The following is a 27,186-nucleotide window of genomic DNA, read 5'->3' on the forward strand; positions in this document are numbered from 1 at the left end:
GTTATCCTGGCCCATACATTCCGGCTGCACTGACGCTTATGATTCACTGTCACCATACCATGGGGGTTCCGTATACTATCCCACAGATGATTGTTATGAAAGTTGAAGACAACACTCCACATAAAGTGACCTCATCTTTGAACAGGATGGATTACATCCTGGAATCGTGGTTGCCTGGTGAAGAAACTAATGAAAAAACTGCTCTCGGTGTAGAAAGTTTGTTGCTAGTAAGCCCTGCACACGCTGTAAGTGATTGCCACGTACAATATTCCACGTGGTCGTCTGGCTTACCCTGTACTGGTGGGCCAAGTGCCTGTTACTGATATGGCGGTCACCTTCCACAGTGTTGATCACATTTTCCTCCAAGTTTGGCGTCCAAACATTTTGGGTATGTTCTTCATGATTTCCTGATTCCTGAAATGACCCTGTCTCAGACAAACTACGAAACACTGTTGCAAACATGCTGTGGTTGTTGTCAGTGGTGTAAGGTCTCCTGATAGAACCTTGCTGCCTGCCGTCCATAACCATTTGCCTTCCCATAAATAAACACCATGTCAGCTACTCTCGATTCGAATACAGAACCACTGTGTACAATGCTGTATCATATCAAATACAAGGTGAGCCAGCAAGAGATGTGAATTAGACACAACATTAGCAATTACTATGGCTGGAGGGGGTGCTAGGGCATGATGTATGAGGAACAGTACCATCCTCTTGCAGGAAACCATTCATACTGTAACTGTGGCCGTATGGTTCAGCACGCATTAGACCGCAGCATCTGTAAAAAAGTATGATTGAATAAATGGTCTCTAGCATGGAAACCATGCATTTCCAGACATAAGTTCATTAGACCTTTTTTGTTCCGTATCCTCTAATCGATCAGTCCCTAAAGTTTATACACGGCGGGAAAACTCGCCCTCTATAGGCGTATTAGCATTGTGTGCTGAATTACACTGTGTGCCTACGTAAATGAAGATAGGCATTGCGTCAATATAGATAGAAAGCACCTATATGGAAACCTAATTTATTTTAGATTGAGACGTAGGAACACATTCCTATTTCGATTTCTGCATAAGGAGTACTTAAATATTTCATTTATTTCCTCCTCCTTCAGTAATGATATGTCTAAGTAAACGATACCAACTTTGTACAATAGCTGTCTGGATTGATAGAGTAACCTGTCGAAGTCTACCGAGTCTTATAGCGCTGTTTTGAACGTCAATGGCATTAATACGTAAAGCATTGAGTAAATAAATCATAGACAATTTTCTGATCAGCTTGTCCGAAGCTCGTATCACACTCGAGTTCAGAAACTACGTAGCAAATTCACACTGTTTTTACGCTATAATTAAAACTGTTCATTACATCGTTCCGGGTACATCCAATTTCATAAACTCAGGAGGGGCACAATAGCGGAAACTATTTTCTTTCGTATTATGATACGTCGTTTCTTGCCTAACTGCTACTTGGCAGCCAAGCAACAACGCAATGTTTGGCCGGCAGTCCGGCACGCTCGAACAACTATAGTTCGACATCCAATACAGAGATAACTGCTGTTGGCATTGCAGTTTATATCTTTGTTGTAGCTTTGCATGACTTTGGCTTTCACCGCAGAGCGCAGACGAAGTTGACAGCGCAGTGTGGTGGGACATAGGAGTGAGAGAAGGGATTTTGACTTGCCTGGTGTGAGTGAGGTTTCTGCCTGTTGTGGATCTAGGCAGACAGTTGTAAGTATTATGTTAAGATCAATACCTTTCAGCTAGTAACGTGGAATATTATAAGTAATGCTCTGAATCATCTTCAGCGTCACGTACGCCGGTTTACTATTGCAATGTGTATTGTGTTTGATCGCTTACCGAGAAATTCTCGTGACCTGTGTGGTATGCAGTTGATTACAATTTGTAAATCGAACCTTAGACGTAACATTTCCTGCCGATATTACGAGAATATGATTAAGACAGTATTTTCCTCGAGTTTATCATATAGAAATGTATTGTTTCACTCGAGGAGTAATTCATTCGTGACAGTATATGCTGACTTCGCTTCTCGTTTGTTGCTGAATTGCTCTGTAATAATTATTTATCCACTTCCTAACGCTGAATGTGATCATTAGTCCTTTAACAGTTGCTTTGGTTGCACCGTTAGTCAAGAGGTATGGTCTAAGAGTCATTGGCTTCAGACTGTTACTTAATGTTAATATATTCATAGTTTTGTTTTTAGTTGGCGAAGTCAACGAATGTGATACTAAAAACCTGTTCGTGGTGACAGACTGGTCTGTTGCTTTGACCGTTTAGAAAAATCCGTAACATCGCGATATAGTCGCCATATTGTTTGCGGCGAATGTTGCAGGTTTCCAATGATCAATGATGGATAGATTGCATTCTGTTCACAGCATGGAGGTGAGAATAGGAGGAGACGGCGCTATGGACCCGAGCCGAACTACGGTTTGAAGACAGGTGGGCGTGGCGTGCCGCCATGACAGACCAAAACACTGACAATGTGTTACAGCAACCGGCTGTATTTACAGTTCACCAGTACGTTGTAAACGTAATTGATATTCACAGGTTGATTATTTCAAAGTTTTTGTTACAAATAAATTTCCAGAGAAAGCAAAATCTCGCGTCTTATGTTGAACAATCGTGGAAAAGAGGTGTAGCCCATGACATAAATACCCAAATTCAGCCATTAGCCGAGAATAAGAGCACTTGGTTACTTTAACATTTTTCACGTTGACAGTCCCATAGTGACGAAAGGAAGGAAAAAATTACTGATTACCACATTTTCGCTGTTGGAGTAAAACTGCCGCATCAGGCATGACATTGTAATGTATTACTTTTTATTGCCAGTTCTCTTCGCAACAAGTTTCCCAGACAATATCAACATATACCAGTAGATGTCTCCGCAGAATTATATCATTGTAAAAGACATATTTCAAGAGAACGTCGTCGTCATGGAGCTGCGTGAAAACGAAGCTGCAGGACGAAGTTCGCTCTACTGGTGAAGTATCTGTACGAAAATGCCTTCAATTTTTAAGATAAAGGCTCTAGATACTTCTCTGCTCTGCCACTTACACCTGGATATTTAGGTCTCTTTTGAAAGTATTTTGTGACTAACCCAATCAGCCGCTTTTGTTAACTCAAATATTCCAAACATCTTTTTGTTGGACATCAAAACATTGACAGCAAATCCAAATATTGCATTTTCTGGTGATAACCCCTCTTGAAAGCCAAACACTTTCGATATTATGCTTGCTGTAGTGCTTAACAATCCTACCATGCATAAGTTTCTCTAAAACCTTGGAAAGAATTTTCAGGAGGGAGATTGTCGAATAATTTGCAGGACCTGTATGTGCCTTGTCATCGAGGTTTTAAAACTCCACACATAAGCTTACCAGGAACTGTTCCATGCATAAATGATGCATCATAAATATGGCAAAGAATTTTACTAACATGGCTCCAACAGTACTGTAATAATTTTCTTGACATATTGCCAGCTCCAGTAGTTATTACTTTTCAGTGAATGACTCATTCAATTTTCGGAAGAATGAAAGTTGTTACTTGAATCTGTTCTATTGTGCTAAGTACACCGGCTAGTAGAAAATTTGTAGCTTGATTTATGGAGCCTTGTGATCCTATTTGTTCTATTAGAGTTAAGAATGTTTACTGAATACATCAGTAACTATTTTTGGGTCACTATCAATATGATTCTCATTTTTTATTTGGATATTTTCATGGCAAACTGCACTTTTCCTTGTTTCCATCTTTTACAAAATTCCCAATTTTATTGCTTGAGTTATTAATTTCTGCCTTCAGGAACATGTCCTCTGGTGCCTTTATGGCCATGTTAAGAATCTTATTGTACAGTTTGTAATGCCGAATCTTATTTGGATCATATGATCAGTTGGTTGCTGCATAAAGCTCCCTATTTATTGTAAAAGAAATTTTGATGCCCATTGTAATCCAAGGCCTGTAATCTGATTCCAGTAGATTTTTTTATTAACTTTTTAGGAAATGTTTAATCAGGCAGGCTTTGCAGCCTTATTGATACTTTTAATTAGGAATTATCAGCAGCAGAATATACAAAAAAAATGCAGAAATTGAGAAGTCTGAGTACTGTAATGCTTTTGTTAGTGATTTTTAAATGAAGTGTTAGAGTATACATCCGTTGTCCCTAGAATATGCATTATTCATTGGAACAAAACCCTTGTTATGATCCATTCTCACATGAACAACTTGTAATGCCTTCTGTGGTGATTTGGCCCATTCAGATTCTAAATTACAAAGCCATTTTGTCAACTCGGATCTGTGTTAAAACTTTTTCTTCGCTAGTATCCACCTCTTTCCATATTTAGCAAACATCTGTAAAACTTATGGTGAACAGGAGGAATGAAAAAGCATAGACATTCGGTCATTGTGTTTGGAAATTTATCTAGCAAAAAAATCCACTGTATGCTTGCTTAAGTTTTAAATTTATTTTGTTTCAGGCTGTAGCAAGACAGTCTTGAATGACATTTTAACTTGAGCCACTACATCTTCGCACATTTCCAGTATTTGTGTATAAGCAAGCTATTAGTCAAGTCTTTAATATTATAAAATCAGTTTTGTCACAAAAAGGTTTATTGTTCCTACATTCTGTAATGTAATATAGTTATCCCCTGAAGAACAGAGCCAGTCCAGTAGTGCTGAAGTCATGCTCAATGTCATAAAAGGTGATGAACTAGTTCATGAGACTTGTGATAGTTTAGATTTGAAAATTATGTACTTAAGTTATCCTCAAAGCTGTAATAAACTGATGGCAGTTCTATCACAGTTATCTGAAGAGGTGAACAAATGATTTGTGTTATTTGTTGCATTTAAAAGAACTGAAGCAGCAGATACCAAAAGTCTGTTAAATTAACATGTGACTGATGGGTCTTAGCCATCAACCTTTGTTTCATTATGGACAGCTTCATTCCATCATGCCATTTGGAATGGAGCTATGGTGGAAGCCCAAGAAATATGAATAAGGTATGTGTTACACAGAAAAAGCAGTAATCCTTACCATGACCAGGGAGAATAGCCTAACAAGATGAAGTCCCAGTTTTAAACTGCTAAACATATTGAAAGTAAGAAATTTAGGTAGGTTACTGTGCATAAAGTTTGTTTCACCAGGAAAAAATTTAACTAAAAGAAATGAGGTACTTTCACATAACTATGAGGTAAACAGCACAAGCTGCCATGAGAATTTTTTAATATGTGAGGATGCATCCATACAATTACCTTCCAAATTTTGTCACAAACATAGAAAACACTAAGAAATGTAAGTAGACTACCGGCCAAATACTAAATGAAAATCCATTGTGTGCTGTAAGGAAACATTGGCAAAGCAATCTGTATGTGTAATATATGTATGGCAAGAACCAAGTAGAAGTGATAAACATTATGTTAAACAAAATACAATTACAGAGCCTGAAAGTGTAGGCTTACATATATGAAATAGTTGTAATGTTATATAGGCCTAAAAGGCCTAAATAAAATAAAATTTCCTTCTTTATATCTGAATTAGTTAATGAAAAGATTCTTTGTGTTGATAAATATGGGTATATATGTGAAGAAATTATTATTGTCAGTCATTATTTCTTTGAATCTTTTATTTTGTCGATAATATTATTTAATTCACAGTATCAGCATACTGTAATAAAATATCACTGCATTTGTACACCCAAGTTGTATTTTTAATTCTTTACACTGGAAAGACATTTAACAGTAAGACAAAAGATAAAAATGATTTACGAGTAGTGACATTTTCATTTTGTTCTTTACCAGTGAATAAAGTGACATATTTGCACCTAAGATTGCTGCTAGGTATATAAACATTTCAGCAAAAAATAAAGTTGAGGCTAAATTGTATATGTACCCCCCACCCCCTATGAACCATAGATCTTGCCGTTGGTGGGGAGGCTTGGATGCCTCAGCAATACAGATAGCTGTACTGTGGGTGCAATTGCAATAGATAGGTGTCTGTTGAGAGGCCAGACAAACTTGCAGTTCCTGAGGAGGGGCAGCAGCCTCTTCAGTAGATGCAGGGGCAAGTATGGATGGTTGATTTGAACTGGCCTTGTAACACAACCAAAACAGAATTGCTCTGCTGGTACTGTGAATGGCTGAAAGCAAGGGGAATGTACAGCCTTCATTTTTCCCGAATGCATGCAGCTTCACTGAACTGTTAAATGATAGTGTCATTTTGGGTAATCTATTCCAGAGGTAAAATAGTCCCTCATTTGGATCTCCGGGTGGGGACCACTTAGGAGGGCGTTGTTATCAGAAGGAAAAAACTTGCATTCCACGGATGGGAGTGTGGAATGTGAGATCCCTTAATCGTGCGGTTAGTTTAGAACACTTGCAAAGGGAAATGGCTAAGTTAAAGTTACATATAGTGGGAATTAATGAAGTTTGGTGGCAGACGGAACAGAGCTCCCAGTCCGGTGAATGTAGGGTTATAAATACAAAAATCAAATAGGGGTAATGTTGTGGTGAAGACGGATAAGCTACTTTGAACAGCATAGTGAACGCATTATTGTAGCCAAGACACACTAAGCCCATGCCTATCACAGTAATAAAAATTTATATGCCAACTGTCTCTGCAGATGACAAGAGATTGAAGAAATGTATGATGATATAAAAGAAATAATTCGGACAGAAAAATTCCAGCAGCAGAGTAATCATAGTGTCACTGCATGATTTTCCTTCCTTACTAATTGCCACCACTCAGAAGTAAGATCGGTCTGATCTTCGTGAGAATTACTGTGAATAAGGATTGGAATTTCCTATAAAAGTACACAATTTTTTTCTGATTCACAGATATCAGTATGAACTAGTAGCTCCTTGTAAGCTGCAGCAAACTGGCATGTAGTCAGATTATTGCTCCAGCCACCATGACTACTGAATGCACTAAAAAGAATCTCTGAATGGTCCAAGAGAACTTGCACACAGGGAGGAATTTTAATGAAGGATTGGTAGTTTTTCACACTAGTTTCCTATATGTGTGTAGAACACAATAAAATTGTCGAAGAAGAGTGTGATTGTGAAGTTACCTGGACACGTTTAACAGGGCTAAGGGAAATAAAGTAAATTGTGGGGTGTTATTACAGGCCATCAGGTTCCACCGTGACAGTTCTAGACTATTTCAAAGGGAGTCTACATTCTGTATCGCAGAAGTACCCAGATCATGCTATATTAGTCGGAGGCGACTTCAACCTACCTAGTATAGACTGGGATGTCTATGGATTCATTACAGGTGGTACAGACAAGCTGTCATGTGAATTACTTTTGAACACATTATCCAAAAACTGTCTTGAGCAGCTAAATCGACAGCCAACACATAATGGAAATATTTTAAATCTGGTAGCCACGAACAGTCCAGACCTCATCGACATTGCAGTGTTGAGACAGGGATTAGTGATCATGATGATGTCATTAAAACTATGGTTACGAAAGTCAAAAAGTTCGTCAAGAAGGTTACGAGAGTATTATTACTAGAAAGAGCACATAAGCAGTTGTTAGCATCCCACTTAGTAAATGAATAGACTTCATTTACGTCCGGTACGATGGACGTGGAAGAATTATGGGCAAATTTTAAGCACATTGTAAATCACACATTGGACAAGTATGTGCCGAAAAAGTGGGTTACGGACGGAAAAGACCCACTGTGGTTTAACAGCGCAATTTGGAGAATGCTCAGGAAGCAAAGGCAGTTGCACTCGCGGTACAAGAAAGAGCGGGAGAATGAGGACAGGCAAAAGTTAAGAGATTCGTGCTGCTGTAAAGTGATGGGCGAAGCATACAGCCACTACTACTGTCATACCTTAGCAAAAGATCTTGCTGGAAACCTAAGGAAATTCTGGTCTTCCGTAGAATCGGTAAGCGGGTCGAAGGCTTCCATCCAGTCACTCACTGATCAGTCTGGCCTGGCAATGGAAGATAGCAAAACAAAAGCTGAAATTTTAAATTTAGCATTTGAGAAATCTTTCACGCAGGAGAGTCGTACAAATATACCACCGTTTGAGTCTCGTACAGATTCCCGTATGGAGGACATAGTGATAAACATCCCTGGGGTTGTGAAGCAGCTAAATGGGTTGAAAATAATCTCCAGGTCCTGATGGGATTCCAATTCGGTTTTACAGAGAGTACTCTACTGCATTGGCTCCTTACTTAGCTTGAATTTATCGCGAATCTCTTGCCCAATGTAAAGTCCCAAGCGACTGGAAAAAAGCGCAGGTGACGCCTGTATATAAGAAGGGTAGAAGGATGGATCCTCAAAATTAGACCAATATCCTTAACATTGGTTTGTTGCAGGATTCTCGAACATATTCTCAGTTCGAATGTAATGAATTTCCTTGAGACAGAGAAGTTGCTGTCCATGCATCAGCACGGCTTGAGAAAGCATTGCTCCTGCGAAACGCAACTCGCCCTTTTTTCACATGATATCCTGCGAACCATGGATGAAGGGTATCAGATGGATGCCATATTCCTTGACTTCCGGAAAGCGTTAGACCCAGTGCCCCACTGCAGACTCCTAACTAAGGTAAGAGCATATGGGTTTGGTTCCCAGATATGAGAGTGGCTCGAAGACTTCTTAAGTAATAGAAACCAGTACATTGTTCTCGATGGTGAGTGTTCATCGGAGGTGAGGGTATCATCTGGAGTGCCCCAGGGAAGTGTGGTAGGTCCGCTGTTGTTTTCTATCTACATAAATGATCTTTTGGATAGGGTGGATAGCAATGTGCGGCTGTTTGCTGATGATGCTGTGGTGTACGGGAAGGTGTCGTCGTCGAGTGACTGTAGGAGGATACAAGATGACTTAGACAGGATTTGTGATTGGTGTAAAGAATGGCAGCTAACTCTAAATTTAGATATATGTAAATTAATGCAGATGAATAGGAAAAAAATTCTGTAATGTTTGAATACTCCATTAGTAGTGTAGCGCTTGACACAGTCACGTTGATCAAATATTTGGGCGTAACATTGCAGAGCGATATGAAGTGGGACAAGCATTTATTGGCAGTTGTGGGGAAGGCAGATAGTGGTCTTCGGTTCATTGATATAATTTTGGGATGTGGGTCATCTGTAAAGGAGACCGCTTATAAAACACTAATACGACCTATTCTTGAGTACTGCTAGAGTGTTTGGGATCCCTATCAGGTCAGATTGAGGGAGGACATAGAAGCAATTCAGAGGCGGGCTGCTAGATTTGTTACTGGTAGGTTTGATCATCATGCGAGTGTTACGGAAATGCTTCAGGAACTCGGGTGGGAGTCTCTAAAGGACAGGAGGCAGTTCTTTTTGTGAACTGCTACTGAGGAAATTTAGAGAACCAGCATTTGAGGCTGTGACTGCAGTACAATTTTACTGCCGCCAACTTACATTTCACGGAAAGACCACAAAGATAAGAGAGATTAGGGCTCGTACAGAGCCATATAGGCAGTCATTTTTCCCTTGTTCTGTTTGGGAGTGGAACAGGGAGAGAAGATGCTAGTTGTCGTACGAGGTACACTCCGCCATGCACCGTCTGGTGGATTGCGAAGTATGTATGTAGATTAGGTAAATCATTGATAGCTACAATGGAGGGCCCAAGGATAGACCCTTGATACACCTGTGCTGATTCCATTGGAGATACAGAAAAGAAATCCAACAAATCCAGTCCTTCACTTAGACAACTCTCATTCCTTTGTTTTTGGTGCAACTGTTACTGTCTATGTACCTCTGTACATTTAGCAAAAATCCCTCAACAGCTAAGTAGTTCGCCTTATTTAATGCCTGATTATAGTCTTTTTGTGAAAGTTTTCTCGAATTTAGGACAACATAACAGTAGAAAATACGCATAAATCTTAGTGTTGCACATGCCTCTTAGAAACCTAGAATTTTCATATAATACTGTACTGCATCTGCCACAGAGTTGCTAAGTAACTGTGTTGTCAATTTCACCTTCATCTTACTTACCAAGTAATGGTGATGGGCAGTAATTTTGTTGCCCACGTGGTGTCTTCTTTTAACCTGTAATTTATCTAACGGTTCCAAGAAATGCCAACAAATGAGACCGCTTTGCTCATCCTAAAATTTTTTTGTTCCTAAAGAGTTTCACATCAGTTTCAACATATCTGGTGGGTGTAGGAGAAATGACACTTCATGACCATTCCCTTCAACCAAAAAAGTAGTTGCCAGTTTCATAAGAAAGGTCATCTCCTAGGCATCTAGCCATTGATAAATTTGTGACCAGACCGTCATGAATGAGACAGTTAAAATACAACATGAATTAGCAAGACTGAGGCATTGCTTAACTAATTTGGCTTTTCAATTGCTATTTATACTGCCAGTGAAATAGTATCCTACTAAGAGCTTCCAAGAAGCATTTATGGCAACAAGCATGAGTACGAATGCCTCTTTGCCATCTGGCAGGTTATCCATATATGTGGAAGACCTCTTGTTGATGTAACTATAATAGCACACACTATAAAATTGTATGTGTTGGCTTATGACAGTTTCATACACTAATAAGCTAGAGATTTAGATGCTTTGTTCCAGGACAGCAAGCATTTTGCTTTGTTAAATGCCTTAGGTGTGCTCCACCTGCACACCGGTACACAGATGTGTATTAAAGCAGTGTGTAATGTTAGTGTGTGCCCTAAGAGAATAAAAATGCAGTATCAGAGCAAAGTAGCACAATTCTGGACTGTATGACCTGGGTACAGCCTGCCCATTAGCCTTGGCAGTTTGCTGCTGCAGAAAGTCACTCTGCATCCTCTGTATACTTTCAAGAATACTTCGTCTGCTGTCATCCACAAAAAACTTCCCCTTCAGTTCCTTAAGGGTGACATTCAAAGAAGTTACCTTCTGCTTCAGTAGTTGCTTACACTGTTGCAGGGCTTCAATTTTTTGTTGGTATTCATTTTTAGTAAAGAGCTGATTCGTGTTCCTCTAGAGTTCAGTAGTTTCTGAGGATGTCTCATTTGGGTTTGATGCTCTTGCAGTGTTGTGAGGAGCAAGAGCAGAAACTTAATCCTGAACTCTGCTGGTGGAAGCCAAAACTGAAGATGGATAGGTACGCCTCTCCCTTCATACTGGTGATATCTTCTTTTTCTAAAGAACAAAAACAGTAGGAAAAACAAATCAAAACATGTTGTGTAACATGTTAGTCTAGTAAGTACTTCAGTTCTTAGTCCTTTCCAGAAACTTACTTTCCAGTAATTAAATTTGTTTATAAAATACTCATTACTTGAATAAAACAAGTTCATTGAACAGTTTGGGCTCACCCTTGCGCGGAGCTGTGATTAATACACACTTCGTGGAAAGGCTTACTCTTACGTCCTCCGTGACTATTATCTTGTTTAACTAGCATGGTGTATCACCTTGAGTGCTGGCACTTACCACAATGTTAACAGGTCCAGTAGTTGTTAATGTTAGAGAATTGTGTGTCATGTTATATCTAATTGTGCAATAGTGGTAAATGATACAGTAATTATTTCATCATAGTGCATAACTTTAGCTAGAAGATAGTGTCAAAGCTGTTTCATCAGTGATGTTTTTTAGAGATCATTAATAAATAGTGCATAAAACAAGAAATGTGCATTTGCCACGATTCAACTCAGATACACAGTTGTATTTTAGGCAGTTGTAAAATCAATTTCCATGCTTATTATCTTAACAGAGAATCTGACTGACTTCCGAAAAAAATCTTTTTTGCCAAAGGCAGCTACTTGTCAAAAAAGTTTTAAATGAAAGTTTTTCTACAGGCAGCTTGTAGAGCCAAATTTTCTATTGAAAACATAATATATGGGGTAGGAACAATTCAATGTTCCAGCAGCTCTTGTCTTACAATCCACATACAGTATGAAATCGTCTCGGGGTAAATATTATTATTATTTGTGTTGTGGCTGAAGAATATAAGCTGAAAACTAAGTTAACTGTCTCCCCCCCCCCCCTCACCCTTTCCATAGCCACAAAAAATACATCTTGAATGAAATTTATGTACTGGTGCACGTAAAGCTGTGAGGACAGGTTGCGCCATGCTTCGGTAGCTCAGTTACTAGAGCGAATGCCCGCTGAAGGCAAAGGTCTGGAGTTAGTCTAGGTCCGGCACGTAGTTTTAATCTGCCAGGAAGTTTCGAAAATACATCTCGCTTGTGCTACCTACAAGCACATTTCAGTAATTTAACATTACTGTTAAATATTGTCCTGCAAATACCACTTTTGTGCAAATAGTTAGAACTGTAAAACTACATAGTGTACTACTTTTATTTTAGGCATCTTAAATTACTGTTAGATTTTAAAATAAACATTGTAACTTATATAAGAAAATAAATACTGAGAAAGTAAATCATAGAAAACTTCCTGATTACCTGTGATATATATTTTTACACAAACATGAGCTTGGATGCAGTGGTAACATACTTTTCAGATGTTTTGGGCTAGCAGGAAAAGTTGATGGCACAGAATTTTCCCCAAGATGAACTGGTGAAAGCAAGTCTGCCGACATCCTCTTCTCGGAAATGCTGCGGGTGTATTGTACTCAGTTTGGATGGTTACCAGTTCTGTCTCCTCATGGTGTTCTATCAGTGTATTCCGAGCTTCATTGTTCAGAAATCTGAAATCATACAAGAGAAAAATCGTCTGCTGTACATGTAAAGTTTGGCACGTATTTGTCCTCAATGAGTGGCAAAAAACACACTGCGAATCAACTTACACATGAAGCATTCTTCCTTTTGATTTTGCCTCTCTATCAGAATAATTAATACACCCAAACCTGTGCACATCACCATTATATCTCAAAAACCTTCCAAAAACTAGACAGTCCTATGCACACGAGCTCAGAGCAGCAATATTCTGGTCAGAGCAAGATGGCTACCCTCTGAAATTCTTGGCTTCGCAGTTGTGATGTCAGGACCTCTGTTTATTTTATACCTCCATAGTTGACAACATTTTGTGGAAACATGACGTAATTTTGGTGTCTCATGCTTTATCAAAGATGAAAATAGCTCTTATCAACTTTCATGAGTGTTCATTCCACAACACTAGGCAAACGTGATGCACCCCCCCGCCGCATGTGTCCGGGGGTTAGAATAGGCCCGAGGTATTCCTGCCCGACAAAAGAGGCAACTAAAACTAAAAGGAGTCCTCACATTTCGGCCTTTATGTGATGATCCCCTGTAGGGATTGACCTCCACCTCTCAATTTTCCCGAAGAGTGAGCCAATTGGGGAAGGGGGCTTTACATGGTGCACAGTGTACATCATGCACTGAGACCTCACCTGTGGCTATGCATTTCTGCTCATTTTCCAGCTGTTCGGAGACGTCACCATCCTGGGTGTGTTTTCCTCCATCCTCTGTGCAGTACAGCTTTCTGTGCTGTTGTTGATAATGGGCTTCTTAGCTCGTTTGTGCCTGATATCCAGCACGGTAGCTAGTTGGTTGTGGTGGGGCCGCCATGTACGCTGTTGGTTGTAGCCCCCTGACCACACAGGGATCGCTCTACTGATGCTTGTGCTACTAACTCCCCACATATGCCAAGGAGTAGATGCCCGTCACCCTGGGGTATCGGGAGTCCTGGCAATGGTCATCCTGCCAGGTTGTCTTTGCTGTGGCTGGGTGGTGCCCATAGGGAGGGCATCCGGTTGGAGTGGCTGGCATCAGGACGGATGACATGTCGTGAAGCGTAGTACGTCATCTCTTGCTGGTGGTCAAACACCAGCAGTGTCTAAGCGATCAAGATCTAACCTCAATGCTAAGAAATATGACCCCAAATTGTCTCCCCCCCCCCCCCCCCCGTCCCCCTTCCGGGCCACACCATGGGAGGAATGCCAGGCTAAGGGTGCAGCGAAGCTTACTCACCCTGGTACTTCGTATGTACGAGAGTTGGTGGGGAATCTTTCTTGTCAATGAAACTTCAATTTTTTGTGGAGCATTTAGAGGACCATCTTGGGGAGGTGGAGGGCTTGTCCAAAATGCGGTCAGGGTCGGCCTTGCTCAAAACAGCATCCTCTGCCCAGTCACGGGCACTACTCGCCTGTGACAAGCTGGGGGATGTTTGTTTCCATCATGCCCCATAAGAGCTCAAATATGGTCCAGGGTATCATATTTCACAGGGACCTTCTTTTGCAGTCTGATGATGAGCTGCACGTCAATTTAGAGCAGCAAGTTGTACATTTCAGCTGGTGTGTCCACTGGGGTCCGAGGGATAATCAGGTTGCCACCAATGCCTTCATCTTGGCCATCGAGGGTGATCATTGCCCGAGAAGGTCTAGGTGATGGTCTACTGCTGTGATGTAAAGCCCTACATACCTCCCCTCATGCAGTGCTTGAAGTGCTCTAAGTTCGGCCATATGTCTTCCCACTGTACTTACAGCATCACATGCCAAGATTGCAGATGCCCATCACATCCCAATACTCCATGTGCCCCACCTGCGTCAACTTCGAAGAGCACCATTTGCCTGCCAGACTGCAGGATTCTTCAGAAAGAAAGGAAAATCATGGAGTAAAAGACCCTGGACTGACCGACTTACACTGAGGCTAAGAGAAAATTTGAATGCCTGTATCCTGTGCGTATGGCAGTCTCATGCCACTGCTAAAATGGTTCTGGCACCATCAGCTCTGCCAACCCAAGTCACCTCTCAGAGCATGAAGACTACACCTGCCCCCTTGATGGTGGGGCATTGCCCTCCCTGTTGCTTCTGCACCACCTACTTTGGGAGCAACACCCCCCAATACATTGGGGACGTCCGTCCCCACTTCTAGGCTGGAAAATAGTAAGTCTTCTTCGGCTTTTCTCACTAGGAAGGGGTCCCTTGGGTCACTCCCTTCCCAGGTTCCTGCTAGTGGGAAAGATGACACCCACCAATGGCTGAAGATCCCAAAAGCAGCTGGTCTTAGAGCTTCATGCTCATCCTCAGTCCTGGAGACTGAGCCAGTAAAGTCCTCCCAGCCAGGTAAAGCCAAGGAGGAGCGAGAGAAATCCAAAAAGAAGACCCCTAATACCAAGGAAATTGTGGTGGCACCTACACCACCACTACCTACAAGCTCTGCGTCTGAGGTTGGGGTGAAGATTTTGGCATTTGCTGAGAACCCAGATCTCGCCAGACCCTCTATGCAATGGGTATAGACTGCTCAGACAATAAGTTGGTGGCAGCAGGTGACTGAAGCATAAACTGCCACATTGAATGTTTCATGCCTTCCCAGTCTCATGACGTCATCTTCCAGTGGAATGGCGGCGGTTTTTTCCACCGCATGGCTGAGCTACAGCAACTGTTAAGCTTTACACCTGCTCTCTGCATTGCCCTCCAGGAAACCTGGTTCTGGGCAATGTGGACCCTTGCCCTCCATGGCTATAAGGGATATTACAGGAACCGTAGCGACTATAATTGAGTGTCAGGTGGAGTTTGCGTTCATGTCCTAAACTTGGTTTGTTGTGAACGTGCCCCTTCAAACCCCTTTGAAGCTGTGCCTGTCGGAATGATGACGTTGCAGGAAATAACTGACTGCAGTGTATATCTTCCTCCAGATGGTGCAGTACCCCTGAATGTATTAGCTGCACTGATTGATAGACTCCCTAGATCTTTCCTACTTCTGTGAGATTTTAATGCCCATAACCCCTTGTGGGGTGGTACCATGCTTACTGGCCAAGGCAGAAATGTCAAAACTTTACTATCACAGTTTGACCTCTGCATCCTAAACACGTTTCAGTGTGGCTCATGGTAGTTACTCGGCCATTGATTTATCAATTTGCAGCCCAGGACTTTCCCCATCTATCCACTGGAAAGCTCATGACGACCTGTGTGGTAGTCACCACTTCATCATCATCTTGTCACTGGCCCAGCGTCAGGCCCACAGATGCCTGCCCAGATGGGCTTTAAACAGGGTGGACTGGGAAACTTCCACCTCTGCTGTCATTGTTTAATCTCCCGCACACAGTAACATCGATGTGATGGATGAGCAGGTGACTAAAACTGTTTCTGTGTCAAAAAATGTGATCCCTCGCTCATTAGGGTGCCCGAGGTGTAAGGCAATCTCTTGGTGGTAGCTGGAAGTCGCTGAAGCAATTAAGGAGTGGCGGCGAGCTCTACAGTGGTGTGAGTGGCACCCTTCCCTGGAGCACCTCTTAGCCTTTAAATGGTTCTGTGCCCGTGTTCACTACCTTACCAAACGATGAAACAGGAGTGTTATGAAAGATACTTCTCGAACATTGGGTGCCATATGTCACCTTCCCAAGTCTCGGCAAAGATCAAAAGTCTTTTCGGGTACCAGGCCCCAACAGGTGTCCCTGGTGTTACCATAAATGGCGTGTTATCTACCGACACAAACATGATTGCCGAGGACTTTGCTTGAGCCTCTGCATTGGAGAATTACCCCCCAGTCTTTCGCACACTCAAATAGTAGCTAGAGGGGAATGTCCTCTTATTCACTACGTGCTGCAGTGAATTCTGTAACACCCCATTTACAGAGTGGGAGCTCCTCAGTGCCCTTGAACATTACCCTGACACAGCTCCTGGGCCTGATCGGATCCACAGCCAGATGATTAAATATCTCTCATCTGTCTACAAGCGAAATCTCCTTGGCATCTTCAACTGGATCTGGTGCGATGGCATCTTTCCATTGCAATGGTGGGAAAGCACTATCATTCTGGTGCTCAAACCTGGTAAAAAAAAACCTTGATGTGGATAGCTATCGGCCCATCAGCCTCACCAACGTTCTTTGTAAGCTTCTGGAACGTATGGTACGTCAGCAATTGGTTTGGGTCAGATCTTGGAGTCACATGGCGTGCTGGCTCTGTCAGGGCAGCTTCCGCCAGGGTCACTCTACCACTGATAATCTTGGGTCCATTGAGTCTACCACTCGAACAGCTTTTCAAGACGGCAACACCTGGTTGCTGCCTTTCTTGACATAAGACATGGCCTGGCGACAAATTTCCTTGCCACATTGCATGAGTAGGGTCTGCGGGCCATGCTCCCAATTTATCCAAAACTTTATTTCACTCTGTGCTTTCCGTGTGAGTTGGTGCCTCCCATAGTTCCATCCATATCCAGGAGAATGGAGTCCCGCAGGGCTCTGTATTAAGTGTCTCTCAATTTTTAGTGGCCATTAACGGTCTAGCAGCAGCTGTCGGGCCCTACATCTCACCTTCTCTGTTTGCAGATGACTTCTGCATTTCATACTGCTGCTCCTTTACTGGTGTTGCTGAGTGGCACCTACAGGGAGCCATACACAAGGCGCAGTCATGGCCTCTAGCCGATGGCTTCCAGTTTTCAGCCGCAAAGTCGTGTATCATGCACTTCTGGCATCATACTGTTAACCTGGAACCAGCACTTTACCTTAATGACAGTCCACTCACTGTAGTGGACACACACAGATTTCTGGGACTGGTTTTCGATGCTCTATTGGCTTGGCTCCATCTTCGTAAGCTTAAGCAGAAGTGCTGGCAGCACCTCAATGCCCTCCATTGCCTGAGCAACACCAATTAGGGTGCAGATTGCTGTACACTGCTGGAGCTCTACAGAGCCCTTGTCCAATCCCGAACTGACTGTGGGAGTGTGGTTTATGGTTCGGCAGCACCTTCATCGTTGCCTTTACTCGACCCTGTGCACCACTACAGGGTTCAACTAGTGACAGGAGCTTTTAGGAAGAGTCTGGTGACCAGTGTACTGGTGGAGGCTGGTGTCCCTCCATTGCAGACAGACGTGTGCTACTGCTCGCCAGTTACACAGTACACATTTGTAGTTCCCCTGAGCATCCGAATTACTGTATCCTTCCCCCCCCCCCCCCCCCCCCCCCCCCCTCCGGCAGTCCATCTCCCGTATCAGTGGCCCAGGTCGGGGCTAATGACTGCAGTTCACGTGTGGTCCCTTCTCTCAGAACTGGAGTCCTTCCCTTTAGTACTTCTACTTGTGGTTCGTTCAACTATGCTTCCATGGTGTACGTCTCGGCTGCAGCTTCGTCTGGACCTTTCACGTGGCCCTAAGGACTCCATTAACCCTGTGGCTCTTCGCTGTCACTTCCTTGACGTGTTCCCGGCCTCTAAAGTGGTTTACAGAAAGCTCAACGGCTGATGATCATGTTGGCTTCGCATATGTGCATGGCAGCCCTATTGAACAGCATTCCGTACCTGATGGCTCTAGTGTATTCATTGCAGAGGAGGGTGGCCATTTCTTGTGCACTTCAGTATCTCTGTTAATGCTCTGGGGAGTCTTTTCTTTTACGTACTGACTCCTTAAGCAGCCTGAAAACTACCAACCAGTGCTACCCTCGTCATCCTTCGGTAGTGTCCACCCAGGAGTCCATTTAAGCCCTGGAACGGTTCAGTCGTTCAGTAGTGTTCATCTGGACCCCTGGTCACATCGGAATCCCAGGAAATGAACTTGCTGACAGGCTGGCCAAACAGGCAACACGGAAACCATTTCTGGAGATGGGCATCCCAACAAGTGACCTAGGTTCGTTACTATGCCGCAAGATTTTTAAGCTTTGGGAGACAGAATGGTAAAATCTCAGTACGCACAACAAACTGCGAGCCATTAAGGGGACCACGAATGTGTGGAAGTCCTCGGCGAGGGTGTCTCGCAGGGACTCTGGTTTTCTGCAGGCTCCACATTGACTGTGCATGGGCGGCCCATGGCTACCTCCTGTGCTGTCAAGACCCACCTAAGTGTTGGTGCAGTGCCCAGTTGATAGTGACCCATATTCTTTTGCTATGTCCTCCTTTGGCTGGCCTGTGACTTCATCTTCGGTTGCCGAACTTATCATTGATTTTAGAAGACAACACCTCATCGGCTGATTTGGTTTTACATCTCATCCGTGAGGGTGGGTTTTATCATTCGATCCGAGTTTCAGCGCATGTCCTTTGGTCTTCCGTGTCCTCCATGCTAGTGCTTTTAGGTTGAAGGTTTTGATGTGTTTCAGGGTGGCTGGCTTTTTCCTTGTTATTTTCGTGGTCGGCCATCCACTGTAATCTGCTTCCTTGTTCTACTCTCCTCTGTTTATTGCATCTCTTTGTTGTTCTTTTGTCCTCTTTCATTTGTTTTAGTGTTTGTTGCCTCTCCTTCGTTCTTGTGGTCTTCCCTCTCTTTCTGTGTTGTGTTATGTCTCATCCGTTTTATTCTCACATGTGGCATTGTTCTATTAGGAAAAAGGGACCGATGACTTCGTAGCTGGGTCCCTTTCCCCATCTTGTAAACCAACCAACCAATCTCTCAAGCCCTGTCCCTACGCTGTTTTCTTACTTTTTGCACAGACATTGCTGCCTTCCCCTGTTTTTGGCTCACTGATGCCGTGTATTCCCATCACCTCTGAGACTCATTTGCCCCTCATCCTGCTCACCAGGGAGCCTTCCACCTCCATTTGCCATGGATCCTTTAGCACCTCTCCCTTCACCATTACCATGGAGCCTCTCATATGGCCCTTCCCTTACACCTCCCCTTGCCAACAGTTAGGGTGTGCCCACCCAAACCCTCCTTTCCCCTAGTATTTTTAATGAAAGTTCGTTGCCATCACCTTTTGCACTGGCACTGGAGGCATACACAGTGAGTAGTTTACTGTGCAATTGTGACGCCATCATCTTTCTTCTACACTCTGCCATGGATTTGACATTTACACTTTTCTGTTTGTTAGTCAATTTGGATATATTACAGATACCTTAGGATGATTTGGATATATTACAGATACCTTAGGATGATTCATCAATGAACTTCATACATGAGGAGCCTCTCAGAGCTGATAATGGTCTTCGGATCCACAAGTTTTGGCTTTATAGTGGTATGCAGTCCCTTTCCTTTTTTGATGTAATTATTAGATACTGATTTTAAGGTAATTACTTCTTTCATTACCCTGTTTCACGGAAGTGACACATTTCAGGTATTAACTGAACTTCATAGTTACCAATTTTTTCAAACTTCTAAATATTTTCTTGTGCTATATTTCCCTTAGCCAGATCCATGATGGCCTGTTAAACTCAGTTTATGTCCTTCTAAATTGTCATCAACAACACAACTAATACACATGCTGATTCTGTCTGCACTGCCATCAAACCAATATTGTCATTGCCTTGTGTGTAATATGTGAAGCAATGTGGTCAAGAAGATTGCAGATTTTGACTCGCTAAACTTCTGTTGCGCTGGTTGATGAACAATGTTTCATACATTTCCTCCATATCAAACTATCGATCAAAATTGTTACTTATTGTGTGCTAATACATGTATGGGGTGATTATCAGGATTTTACATAGTGCTCTACCCTGATCATTTCCTTTAATTGTTGCTAAGAAGTAAGGCACTACCCCAGTTCTTTGTAGTCATTTTTTGCAGCATCAGATGCACGTAGAAAAAAATTATGCTTACTAGTTTTGACAACAGTTCAAAGTAAAAACTAGAGTTACCACAAATACAATCGTTCAGGACCAGAGATCCTTGTTCCAGCAAAAGATTATATGGTTTTGAGGAAATAAGACATCTGAAAATTTTATTCATATAGTTTACATTAAAGATGGTTTCTTCTTGAAAATGTGGTTTTATAATTACTTGCATCCTGATAGGCTATGCAACCAGATGGTAATAAATGTACAGTGCTCATTCATAGTAGTATGCACTGCAAGAATATTTTCCCAGTGTATTCCAGAGTGACCTTCAGTATCTTAGACAGGTTCTTGTCAAAGTCCCATGTGTCACGTTGGTGCTTGAGCATCTTAATTTTCTGGTCATATCATATTCTTGCCACTATTTCTTCAATGAGAGGTAGACCACCCTATCAAGGCATCATTTTAATTTACTTGGTTTTCAGGCCCTTTTGGAAGATGCCCATTGTCGATCTCCAACTAAGTACTGTTACAGGTTCACTAATATGACAGGAAGGTTGTGCACTGTTGTCTTCTTGTTGTAGAATCACAATCGTGTACTTTGTACTTGCCACCCAGAAAGTATCTGTTGAAGTTTCTGGGAACTAATGTATAAATGTGATTAGTTTCTCTCCTTTACAACTTACATAGCTCTGACATATTTTCTGTCATCTGATCTTGGAAAAAACTGCTGAAATTAAAAAAACATGAAAAATTTTGGATAAAACAAGGTAGTAGTAATGCTAATACAAATTAATTAATAATTTATTAGTATAACTTGTAATGTGTAAAGGTCTTTATAGAACTTAGCACTTTTTCTTTCTTTCATTGGAATTTTGATATGTTATTAATGTATAATTCTTTGAAACCATTTTGTCTTTTCCAGAATATTTGTAAAGGAAGCCTCTTGAAGAGGGTCAGATTATAACACCACCCTGCCAATCAGGTGAAAAGTTCTTTGCAGTTGACACAGAAGTAAGTATATAACTGAACAGTCAACTTGCTTTAGTTGAATCTTTCCTAAATGCTCTTTCTTTTTCTGTGAGTGTTGCAGCTTTCCCAATTTATTGATGACTGTTACCACACAATCTTTGGAATCACTCAAATAGAACTATAGATGTTATGATGGACCATCAAAGTAACCAGTGAAGTTGATAATATGGTTTTCCTGGTAGTCGAATTAAAAATGAGTTGAGAGACAATTGGTGAATTGCAGTGCTATCAGACAATCAGTATCATCTATACTATGAAAAAGGTATTGCTGACTTGGAAAGAGATGGAACTTTAATTATTCAGAAAAGTGTGGCCATCAATAAAGGCACATGTACTGACACAGTGTTCAAAACAAAATAGAATGAGAAAAAATGAATACATATGTAGATGTAGAAGCAAAACCTGGGTAATGAAGTTAAAAAGTGTATTGATTTCTTATGGGTGGCCACAGCCTTAATAAATTAAATGAAGACATTTCCACTAGTCTATTTGGTTAAAATAAGTATTTTAGTGTAGCAGTTTCAACCTTCAGCTCATTTACAATAGCTCATCAGAATAAACAGCCTTAAAGTTAGATTCTGGTCGAACAGGGACATAAGTTTAGGGAAGAGCAATAAGAGGGGTGCTACAAATAAACTTAACATTGTCTGCAATCAAGAAGTTCACAGTAATTATTTACAGTTGAGTAGGTGGGTCGTGGAGCTTCTGTGAAAAAGGTATCCACGTAATCTGATTGCATTTATGCTCTCCCTCCAATTTCCTATGATTGTAATATGTTTAAACTGCAAGTAAAGAGTATGCTGTTACAAGATCTTGTGCTTTCTGTATTGGGTATGGGTGAATCTCTTTGTGGCTGAGGCTCTAATGATAGTTCACTGTTTTGCATTTCAAAGTTTCTGGAACAGTTGTAATATTGTGAGCAAAGCTAAAAGTACTTTTAAAACAAAATATACAAAATCTCAAAAGGCTCATTGGAGCAGTAACATACATTTATAACTAAATGTCTTTTAATTGTGATGAAAGTATAATTATGGAATAATTCCACGGAGACTAACGGAAGTTAAATATTGTGTGAAGAACATTTGTGTAATACTCAATCCCTTTCCATTCATGCATGTGGGATGTTCTTAATTCCTGCTGTGATATTTCAGGTGACAGATGTCCAGTCAGTCACTTGCAAGATTTTCAATAATTTTACACTGTGGGGTGAATGTGCATGTGTCAAACACTGTTACTAACTAGTTCATCAGTCACAGATAAAATCCCCCTGCAGGTCCGGGGGTTAGAACAGGCCTGAGGTATCCCTGCCTGATGTAAGAGATGACTAAAAGGAGTCTCAGGCTTTTTAGTCATAAGTTCAGGTCTCATTTTATGGTTTGGCCTGCCACTTTCCAAATTCTACAAAAGTGCAGGCGATATGGGGAAGGATGTCTTAGGTGGTGCACAAGTTATCCATAGTGCCCTTAGATTCGATCTCCTGAACCTCTTGTCATGGCGCATGGTCCAGGGGATTATTTTCTGGCTCAACCTCCTCTTGCAGTGACAACGAGCTCTGCTCCAGTCTAAAACAGTGGGGTGTTCATTTCATCCAGCGCTTTTACAGGGGACCCAAAGACAGGGTTTCCAATGGTGCCTTCATCTTGGTCTTCGAGGATGATACATTGCCTGAAAAGGTCAGTGTGATAGTTTACTGCTGTGACATTAAACTATATGTCCCTCCTCCTATGCAGTGCTTTAAGTGCTGGAAATTTGGCCACATGTCTTCCCACTGCACTTAAAACGCCATGTCAAAACTGCGGACGTCCACTGCATTCAGATACTCCCTGTGCACCTCCTCCCACTTCTATAATCTGCAGAGAGCAGTACTCCCCCTGCTTGCCAGACTGTACAGTACTCCAAAAGGAGTGGAAAATTGTGGAGTAAGAGACCCTGGACTGGTTGACCTACCAAGAGGCTAAACGAAATATGCTACTAACAGTGGGCTCTCTGGGCCTCCAGAATACATCTGCTCCTTTGGTGGTTGGGAGAGTGTCTCCTTCCAGTGCTCCCATAAGTACCTACTTCGGGACCAAGGCCCCCAAATGCAGCAGACATCGGTGCCCTCCCGCCAGCTGGAAACAGCCTCCTACGCCTCCTCAAGTGGAAGAGAGTCCCTTGGGACCCTCTCTCCCAAGATCTCCACTAATGCCACAGCGGACACTTGCCAGTGGCTAAAGGAGCCAAAAGCTGCTGGACCAAGAGCTCAGTCTTTCTCTATGCCTAAATCTACTTCAGAGACATCCTCCCATCAAGCCCGTAAAGAGAAGCAAGAGGGCAAGCAAAGTAGTTTGCTAAGAAAAACGGCTCTCTGGTGGTCCCAACGGCCCCAACATCACCATTCCCTACCAGTTCTGTACCTGCTGATGAGATGCAGATATTGGCTGCTCCTGAGGACCTGGAGGTCATAGATGTCTCATTCACAATAGGAATGTATACAAATACTCAATGGCAGCTGGTTACCCTAAGGCATAACCTGCCTCCTTGCATGGTTCATGTGTTCCCAGCTTCATGATATGATACCACCACCCTCCAGTGGAATTGCTGCAGTTTTTTTCCACCACCTGGCTGAGCTATGGCAACTGTTGAGCTTTACACCTGCTTTCTGCATTGCCCTCCCAGAAACCTGGTTACCGGCAACATGGAGCCCTGTCTGAATAGGCTGTACAGGATATTACAAGAACCATAGCGACTGTAATAGTGTCAGGTGGAGTTGGTTTCAATGTCCTGAACTCATTATGCAGTGAACCTGTGCCCTTCCAAACCCCTCTGGAATCCGTGGTCATCAGGATAAGCACTGTCTGCAATGTATATCTTCCTCCAGATGGTGCTGTACCCCTGAACCCATTGGCTGCACTGATTCAGCAACTCCCTAAACCTTTCCTAATTTTGGGAGATTTTAATGCCCATAACCCCTTATGGGGTGGCAGTGTGCTTACTGGCCGAGGTAGAGATGTTGAAACTTTCCTGTTTCAACTCAACCTCTGCATCTTAAATACTGTGGCCCCCTCATGTTTCAGTGTGGCTCATGGCACTTACTCGGCCATTGATTTATCCGTCTGCAGCCCAGGGCTTCTCCCCTCTGTCCACTGGAGAGCCCACGATGACTTCTGTGGTAGCGACCACTTCCCATCTTTGTCACTCCCCCAGCGCCATTCCCCCGGATGTCTACCACGATGGGCTTTAAACCTTTAAACAAGGTAGACTACGAAGCTTCCACCTCTGGTGTCACCACTGAATCTCCCTCACATGGCACCATCGATGTGGTAGTTGAGCAGGTCACTAGAACGATAGTTTCCACGGCGGAAAACACAATGCCCCCAGTGGAAGTCAGTACGTTAGTGGTTGCCAGAAACCGCTGAGGCCATTAAAGAGTGTCGGCAAGTTCTACAGTGACACAAGCGGTACCCTTCCTTAGAGCACCTAATAGCATTTAATCACCACCTTGTTCACGGTCGCTAGCTTATGAAAAGACGGAAACAGGTGTGTTCGTCGAGTTAAGTCTCGACCATTGGGTGCCATATGTCTCATTCGCGAGTCTGGACGAAGATAAGATGTATTCATGGTTACCAGACCCTGACAGGTGTTAACTGGCATTAACATCAAACAGCAAATCCCTCTTTGCTCAATCATGGGTTGACTCTTGGGAAGCTACACTCCACCCGTCTCCTGTCTATTATATTTTCCGCCATCAAGGAGACTACCAGCGTACTGCATTCTTCCCTTTGCTTCTCCTTGTGGGATTCTACCATCCTCTTCGGTCTTCATATTGGCCTTGGCCATACTTTGCTGGTCTGCCCCCGTCTTTTGGCCCGTTGCACTAAATATACCCTCCCACTTCACTTCCCTTGCCTTGTGTGCTAGTGGACGACCCTAGCGTGGTTGCATCTGTCCCCAGTTTTATTCGTGATAGTTATTGGTACTCTCAGGTATAAGTCCTTAAATTTTCCTCTGGAATTTGAGTCCCTCTGTTAGCATAGGCATTGGTTATGGAGACGTTGACCCACCGGACAGGTTCTCTCCACCATTTCCTTTCATTTTGTCTGGTCTGTTTCTGTTTTGTTTCCCCTTTTCTTGTGTCCTCTTCCCCTGATGTTGTTCCTATTGTATCATGATAGTGGTATTGGTATGGGTATGGGTATTGGGATGGTTGGGTGGCAATGCTGGTACCCCACTGCACATAGCGTTTCTGGGGCACCCCTCCTCTCCCCATTACCATCCACACCCCTCCTGTACTTTCCTCTTCCTGTTGCCCTGACATCTCTCTTCACTTCTTTGTTTCTGTGTTACCCCTTACCCTTGACTGGACTGGGCTGTTTGTGTTGTTCCTCCCTTGATTTCTGCCATTCTAGATAATGGAAATGTGACTTTGATGATTGGTCTCCTCCCCTAAATCAACAAACATAGGGGAGAGTGAGTGAGTGAGTGAGTGCATGCATGTGTGCAGTGGAGGGAGGGAGAGAATGAATTTGTTTTAATGTTGCTACTTAACTTACATTTTTATTTAATCGTACGGCTTGGGCCCCCTACTGGGCAGGCTGTTCACTGGGTGCCGGTCATTCAATTTGATAGCACTTCAGCAACCTGCAGTTGATGAGATGATTGATGATGATGACAGCAAAACACCCAGTCCCTGGGCAGAGAAAATTCCCGCAACCCAGCCGGGAATTGAACCCGGCCCCTAGAGGATTGACAGCCCGTCAACTTAAGTTATATTAAAGTGGTGTCGCTCAATTGTTCAAGGTATTCACTAATGAAATGTCATTACAAAGTTCTGGGAGTGCCAAGGGGTGCATGTGTAGAGGAGGAGGAGAAACAACTCATGCGGTACATACACCCTCAAGTGGCATCTGGATAAGAATGCTGATAATGTGGTGGAAATAAGGGAAGAGTTCCTGTTAGTGCAGCAAGCTTAGGAAGTTTTAGGTCATCCTGTATGATAAGAACAGGGAATCAATTTTGAAGGGGGGGTAGAGATGGAGATTGTAAGGATGAAAGCCTTGATGTCTTTCAGTATTTCACGTCGTCATGTTTTAAAGGTTGCGGTGATGATGAAAACTGGTTTTATAATGTATATTGGAAAGTTTTTGAAAAAATTGCAGCAGAAGATACAGAATCTGTTTCAGAAAGTAAGATGAACATACCAACATTTGGAGATTCCAACAGTAACTATGAAGATGTTTTCCATCCATTTTATGCATACTGGCAAAGTTACTCAACCAAGAAGCCATATGCCTGCCCGAATGTATTTTATATTAGTCAGGCAACAAATGTGTGTTTTGTGCAATGGAAAAGGAAAATAAGAAGGTAAGGGACAAGACTCGCAAGGCAAGAAATGTTCAACAGTTAGTAGGATTTGTTCGAAAGAGATAAACGTGTGAAGGCGCTCATGGAATTTCTGAAACAAAAATTGGAAGATAATGCTAGGAAAGCGAAAGAGTATAGAATCAAAGTGAAGAACCGTGTCAAAGAAATGCAAGAACTTGCTGGACCTCTTCATGATCTGAGTATATCTACAATAGAGGAACTGAATGTAATTGAGGTGGAAATAGCTACAGTGTCTGACGAGCGTCTTGAAGTAGTTGATGATGACTGACTATACTGTTGAGTTTGCCAAAAACTCATCAAATTAGAAACATCTTTTGAAAATTGTGGGAATTCAAAGAAGCACAGGTGTAAAATCTGGAGCTTACAAAAGAGCAAAGTATGTTTCCAGAAACCGATGAAAAGGGAGACGTGTATCAGAAAAGTGGAGCCGGTGTAGTGGATCCTAGCAATAAGATTTCTGCTGATAAATCTAGCACAAGTAGTTGTA

At 42.5% G+C, this 27,186-nt stretch overlaps 1 protein-coding gene and 1 pseudogene across 4 annotated transcripts in view; both read left to right on the forward strand.

Annotated features, from left to right (window-relative positions):
* The first annotated feature begins 1,602 nt into the window (after positions 1-1,602).
* LOC126185065 (dnaJ homolog subfamily C member 21-like) overlaps positions 1,603-27,186 on the forward strand; it is a 248,681-nt gene continuing 223,097 nt past the window's right edge. Inside the window, exons 1-2 of one of the 4 annotated variants that reach the window (XM_049927824.1) lie at positions 1,603-1,727; positions 21,229-21,317. The gene's annotated coding sequence lies outside the window, so the exon portion shown is untranslated. Of the gene's footprint in view, positions 1,728-2,394; positions 2,535-2,980; positions 2,998-21,228; positions 21,318-27,186 lie in introns of those variants that run through there. The other 3 variants (XM_049927825.1, XM_049927827.1, XM_049927828.1) reach the window with 3 other exon arrangements.
* On the forward strand, positions 4,938-27,186 carry LOC126184327 (dnaJ homolog subfamily C member 21-like; annotated as a pseudogene).

This window comes from Schistocerca cancellata, chromosome 4 (assembly GCF_023864275.1).
Source record: "Schistocerca cancellata isolate TAMUIC-IGC-003103 chromosome 4, iqSchCanc2.1, whole genome shotgun sequence".
Lineage (NCBI taxonomy): Eukaryota > Metazoa > Arthropoda > Insecta > Orthoptera > Acrididae > Schistocerca > Schistocerca cancellata.